The sequence below is a fragment of the Argopecten irradians genome, chromosome 9 (assembly GCF_041381155.1).
Source record: "Argopecten irradians isolate NY chromosome 9, Ai_NY, whole genome shotgun sequence".
Classification (NCBI taxonomy): domain Eukaryota; kingdom Metazoa; phylum Mollusca; class Bivalvia; order Pectinida; family Pectinidae; genus Argopecten; species Argopecten irradians.
The window spans coordinates 4,518,704-4,526,291 of NC_091142.1; positions in this window are offsets into that span (position 1 = coordinate 4,518,704).

Sequence of the window (7,588 nt, forward strand, 5' to 3'; positions counted from 1 at the left end):
CAATTTTCCATCTTTAAAAGAAAATTAATGTATTCCAATGTACCAACACTGTAACCCCCTTTTTCTCATACTTCTTAGAAAGCATCATTTCCAGATGGACCTGGAAAAATCATATACAAAACTTCAATTCAAATTTTACGATTCATCAATTAACAATTCCTACAAAACAAAATGGTCACGTGATTTGGGTTGGACAAAGATCATTATGAGTGGAAGAAAACCCACAGGAATATTTGGCCTTTTGTTGAGTGCTCGCCCCTGTGAGGTAGGCTTTGGGTTCTCTCCCCTTGCCGAGACTCATCAAAGTCTATAAAAGTGGTAGATTCTGCTCCTGCTTAGCACTCAGCATAAAGGGTGTAGGACGACTGGTTCGCCCGTTGTCAGTATAATGTGACCGAGTGGGATGTGTTGCTTGGTGTCTTCGGCGGCATTCTTCAGTGATATAGCACTATAAAAAGGGCAACAGTTCCACTATAAAAAAGACACAACACGAACATACCACAGTCTCCCAAAACACGTTCCTCGCACTTCACACACGCTACACACTGCATACATGGGAGGCCGTCCTTACATGACCCTGGCTGGTAGTAGGACGTTAATTAATCAAACAAAAAAACAAACACTTATTTTACGAATGTCCAAGTTTCTTACACGATGGGATGGATAGCATTCCTTATTTGAAAAGGGAAAACAATCTTAAATCACTTGAAATATACATGATATTGATCTTGTGTTGCACATATTGCATGTATACTGCTTTTTATCTCATCTATACATTTGTGTTTAATTCATTATACATTTGTAGTTGAGCCAGTTATCTTTATTCAAAGGTATTTCTATACATATCGATATAGTCAAGAGTGATGCACATGCAATCATTGTAATGTATAGTGTCTGCATTGTAGTGTAAGGTTTAGTTTTGTCCAACGTAATTTTGATGTACATGTTATGAAAATCAATAAATAATGAATTGTTAAAAAAGAAGAGATCAAAGTATTGTTACTAGTCTTTTTTCATAAAATTCAAATAAGAATATATTACACACATATCCAAAGAAAGAGCAACATAATTCTGGAATGTTCTAGAAAATCTGGTTAAGAATATGCATGAAATATTTTGTAAAAAATAGAACGTGTCCAAATATTATATTTGTACCAAAACGACATGCTGTAACACACAGTGTTAGTGGGTACTTTCTTTCTTTCGTATTTCGTTGGCGGTAATATTCCATGTCGTATTGGAGCAGTCATTATTTTCTTATAGTCACTGATCATTAGCAGCCACGAAATATTTTAAAATATGCAGTATAATGTATAAACTATGTTTCTTGTGGCCTCTAATATAACTGGACAATGACACTGGTGTTGAACTATCGCGTTACTTTCCTTTGATATTTTACTGTTCTATGGCTACTGTTCAATTTATGAGTTACGCGTGATGTCTCCACCCGGACGATATCTGATATGTCGAAATAAAATCACAAGAGGGAAGTATATATAAGTAAGAAATGAAAGCTTCGTCTTTATTTGCTTGTATATTATAGAAGCATACAAACCCGTTGTCTGTATCGAGCTGGAGGATAAGACAAATTACTATTCGTAAGTGAAAGCCTATAACCATCAAATCAATTAGACTGAAGTGGGGCAAAAAGACGAAAAGAAACAAACACAAAAATGAAAAGGGTGGCATGTCTCCTGATTCTCTTAACTTTTATGACAGTTTATAAATGTGAAGCCATAGACTATTTAAATTTACTCTACGGATGTCGTAAGCAATATCATTCATGTGAGTATGCTCCAAATAACGTCTTCTGTAGTTGTGATAGCATGTGTGTTTATTATGATAACTGTTGCTATGATGCTATTACAGAGGGAAGGCATGAAATAACTTACATTCAGAGACAAAACCTTCAGATGACAACCTGTGTTAGCACTTCATTTAAGGGAGATACTATACTGACTCAGGGTGCGTTCATGATATCATCCTGTCCTGTGGCATGGAATGGTGACATTGACACCAGGAAAGGATGTGAGATGTCTTCAGAAACTGACATCCGCGACATGTTGCCTGTTTTTGATACCAATACTAACCTAACGTTCAAAAATCGCCAATGTGCAAAATGTCACTATATACAAACATATACACCATGGTTATTGAAGACAACATGTTCGGCAGAGAGAAACACTCCATCCTTTTCTATTATCCAGGATGTGATGAGAAAAGTCAACAGTGACCAGTGTAGCTACAGATTCATGCCACCTAAAGATGCCACAGTACATTACTGTTATCTTGACTTTAACTACACAATCATATCTGATCTGTCTGGACTTGACGATAACTTAACCTGTGATAACCGTGTGTTTAGTCCGGTTTTTACCGAATACAGTTCAAGGAACATCTCGAAGTTCAGACACTTGCAATGTCTTATTGCTGCCGTAGGTCCGAGGTATCTGGAAGTTTTGAAATATTCACATTGTTTTAGTCCGGTACCAGATTCCCACAGTACATCCAAAATAGCACTAAGCAGTCTCATAGATTTCTCATTTGTCATTCAAGGACGAACATCTAAGTGTAAAGATGAAGAAATCCATTTATCTATCGAGGTGAGTTATTTTGTTGCACATCAATATTTGCAAATGTAACTTCTATACAAAGTTTTTGATTGATTTGATTTAAAATCACGTAAACAGTTGTAAAATGATTTAAAATTGAAAATGATTTTTTGAATACATGTAAAAGTCGTGAACTTGTTATTGCAAGACTCGTCTTAGTAAACGGTATTTTCAAAATAACATTTAACTTTGCGTTTTGAAATAATGTTCAATGGCCACGAATGAGTCCTTCAGGGCTGTAAGCCGTTGACTGATTACCAGGTCTAGTCTTCCGCGTAACTAGGTCACTGTGACACACTTCTTTAATTTTTCACCAGTTTCTGAACTGAACTTCACAAAACCAAGATTTGCAGGCAAAAAACTGCAAAATATATCAAAGAAAGAAAATGTGAATTTTCACTATTTGACCTTTGACCTTTGAAATTACCATGAGCCCAGAAAAAAATCGGATATTCTGAATAGCACGCAATATACAGTTGATCTTACAGTAACTTCATGCAAAATATTTTGCATGTAATTGAGTGGCAGTAAAACGGCCCAAAGTAATAGCCCTGCTTTGATGATATTTTAATGTAATCCAAATAAATTTTTGATGCCTATATACACTGACACCTTTCTTTTTGTTCTCAATATATATGGAAACTACGGAAATAATCGTGATGATCTTTAATTTTAAGGTGAACTCGTTAAAACTATAGTGCAAATTTACTTTACATTAGTAGCATGGTTATGTATATTTCCATGTCAATTTTATCGATAAACTGGTTGCGCGTTCGTAAGATTGTCTGAGTAACCGGTTAGAGAATTCTGACCGGTTTGACAATCCAACTTCATATACTTTTTACATTTAGTTATCTATAAAGGTCATGCGTTAAAATGCTTTATTAAAAAATTGTAAACGAAACATACACAAAAAACAGTTTGTTTGAAAGAGTTGATAAATCAAAATATGCAATAATAAAAATGAATAATTATAGTCACAAGCATATATCAATTTGTCAGTCAACCAAGAGGGGTTTGGCATTACTACTTCATGTGGCATGATATGAATTTGATATAACAATGAAATCTTTCAGAAAAAAATGTGAATCCAATGTTAGAAGCGTTCAGTCATATCCCAATTAGAATTGTAAGCAGCCACAGGATGCGAATGTTCCCAGGAAAGTCTATAATATTAGATTGTGCAAAGATTTCTTTCTTGTATTGTCAATAAGTCCTTCTTTCGAATAACACCAAATTTTAACAAATATAGAAACTTACATTATATAAAAATATTAGAATATTAAAATATATTATCGTTTTAGTATGAAGTTTTTCATTGCTATCCAACAGACACAATCATATTGTAATTATATGTACTGACAATTCACAAAATAATGAAATTATGAAATATTCATACCAGTCATAATTTTATTCAATACTCATTTATCTCTTACAAACATTTTTCTCCACTTCCCATTTTATCGCGAACAATGGTTATTTTCCTATCCAGTAGCTAGATTTTTTATATATTTAATAATAACTAAAACAGTGTTTTCATTATATCACATGTTTTTGATGCTGTGAAACAGCATTCTCAGGTACGCACGGCGAGACTGTGCACATCTAAACAATAAAACCACTCCGCGATGAAAATTAAATGTTGTTTTGTTCATTTTACATATTACTTGATAGTATGAATAAATCGAACCTTAGTATTCAAAACCACAAACATTAAATTTGTACATACATATGCACTATAGACGGTATGAATTAAGTGTTCAGTTGGGACTCTATGATTTTTGTATCCCTACGCGTCATGTATGGTCCAAAAAAATCACGAATAACGCCTTCTTCGATGTCTTCCTCCGCGGCAGACTTTCGGTCGTTTTTGGACTGTGTATGTCTATTTCAATTTTACGTTATTCATGCTACTGATCGATTAATGTAATGAAATGTTAGGAAGATAATTGTAAAAGAAAATTCTTATAACGGTTATAGAGTTGGATGCATTGACGAACTACATGTATATTTGGTGATATCATTGCGCAGTAAAAGTAAAGAGTTGTGTCTTTTGTTTATCAACAACTGCGTTATATTGAAAGAGAAAAGGTACAAAATTTATCAACATAAACTTACAAAATATAATGATAATATAGATCTATATATGTACGAGCAACTAAAAGTGAACTTATATTGTCGTGTAATGTACGGTTGCCTTACGAAGATTTGCTAAAGTCCGATGCATTGTATCTAGTAAAAAGAAATTTGAGTGTTATAGGTAACCAAATAATGTACCTTTTATTTGGCTTAAATATCTGGCCATGATTTATTATTATTCAAAAGTCGGCAAAACCAAAATCACGATAATATGTTCTTCGCGATAATGTGTCGCCAACCAGTTACTGCGTCTTTCGAAGACTTAAGTTCGATGCATTACATGAAGTTTTTTTGATGTTACCGACTAGCGTTCTTGTGAATTTGAAATAAATCTGAGTGTTATACATAACGAAATAATGTACCTTTTATTTGGCAAAAGTATCTGGCCGTGATTTATTAGTCAAAAGTCGTCAAAGTAACCCATGTTAATTTTTTAGAAAGGGAACCAAAACATACCCGGAAAGGGTAATACATGTATTTCTAATGTTACATTTTTTCCGAAAATATTCTTAAATGTTTGAAGAGATATTGATGAAATTGATAATTTTAGTAATTAATAAAGAATCATAAAAAAATGATACTCAGATTCTGACCGGTTTTATTGGTGTTGAAATCGTTATTTCAGAAATAATTTAAAATTTTTTATATAAAATTTACTTCAGGAAAATGAGTTATTCAACTTATTGTTCTTGAATCAACTTTAAATATCATAAAATAAATACGATATACCGTAAATATATTTTGTTTAACTCCCTAATTTAATACTGTACACTTAGTATACTAAATTCAATATTTAAATGCAAAACCAATTTCTTTATTCCTTTGTTTGAGTTCTTCATTCACAGCATCTATGAGTGGCCTTGGCACTTTGATTTCTCTATGGGTTTTTTTTTATCTATCACTAAATTTATATATTACATTATATAATACATCCACAATGCTTCTCCCATCGCAATCTTTCCCAAAATAATTGAACGATGAAACATCATTTACATCTATTGCAGGCCGGTTGTCAGCGTTTGTACTGCCCCGATCGTTCTGAGCCATCTGCTGGAGAATGTGTCGACGTGAAGTACACAAATGATGGTGTTCTGCTAGATCTATTGTTTCAAGTTCATTCACAATCATTATACAGATTGAGACTGGTTCTCATGCTCAACCAGGTGATAAGCATTTTCTTGACCGAGTTAAGAATACAGTCAGGTTTACCTTTAGGGCAAAAAATGTTTTATATCACAAATAGTGCTTTCTCAGAAGGAATACTAATTAATTCTACGGAAAAATGTCATGTTATTGATATCCACACCATATTAGAAGGAACCACTGGTCACGATCTTGAATCCGAAAGGTTGTGGGCTGCAAATTACTTCAGCAACTTTACCTTCCTCAACACAGATGGAGGAATTGTTACACATATATCGAACACTGAAGACATCACGTGCCAGACAAATGTTTCGTTTCACAATCCATTATTTCTTAAGGAGATGATTTCAGTCGACAATGATTTACCCTGTCCGGCAATTAAACTGCAACACAGTGAAAACGAATCTGAACCTGAAGGCAATATCGCTAATACGTCACGCTTGTCCTTCACTATAGATGGAATAAACATATCGCCATCTGATGCTGTATTTGCGAACGGAGATCACTTTTTGTGTGTAGATACGTTTTTATCGAAATATCAAGCTGATATCCAAACAAATAATGCTTTTGATAGTTACAGAAGTTACACCAACACAGCATGTGCCTCTATATCAATAGTATGTATGGTGTATTGCCTGGTTCAGTATTGTGTTATTCCAATTTTCCGAGATGGTAAATCCGATCTGTTAATTGTCCTACTATTGCTTCTACTTATTGCCCAAACCGTTTTCTTGCTTTTGTCTATTTTTGCTGTTCGAGACCAAATTTGTGAGTGGGTAGGAACCTTTCATCATTTTACGTGGTTATGCGCATTTTCCTTCATGTTTCTCGGTCCATATCGCCTAAACAGTGAGATCAGAGACCTTCGCACCTACAGTAAGACAGAGAGATTGGTTATCACAATCAAGTACATATTAGTTGGCGTTTCTTTTCCTTTATTTGAAGTCATCTGTATTAAAATTGTAAACCTAATTCTAGCTCCTACAGAGATATGGTACGGCGGTAATCTCTGTTTTATATCACAACCATACATCGTACTGTTTGGTTTTGTTGTCCCAATATTTTTGATATTGTGTGGTAATGTTGTCTTATTTATTTGTATAATTCGTTATGTAACCTCTACATCCAATTCTGCCAATTCAAACAAGTCCAATCTATTGGTTTTCATTAAAATATCTACGATATTGGGATTAAGTTGGATACTAGGAATTATTGGAATACTATCGCAATCGGATGAGGTACTTCTAGTCTTCGAAGTCTTGTCAAATTTGCAGGGAGCTTTCATTGCCATTTCCTTTTCATGCAACAACCCTGCCTGGACATTTTACAGGGACTGCTTTCAGCGACTCAACAATCATAGGTCAGAAAATATACCCATGTGAATCACATGGGTATATTTTCTGACCTATAATTGTTGTTGAGTCGCTGAAAGCAACTCAAGTAACTAGTTCCTCACGTTGACTGCAGTTTTAATGTGGATGGAGATTGCTACCAATCTTCTGATAATATTTTTGATGTTTTGAAATTATTACCCGAAGGGTCAGGATGACCTATATTTATCATGCTTCGTCCGTCGACCTGCACCGTGCGTAAACTTTTCATTCAAGCGATTTTTTTCTGAATAACCGAATGGCCAAGTGTACTCAACTTGGGACTGCAACATGCCGGCATGAAGGGCTACAAAGTTTGTTCAA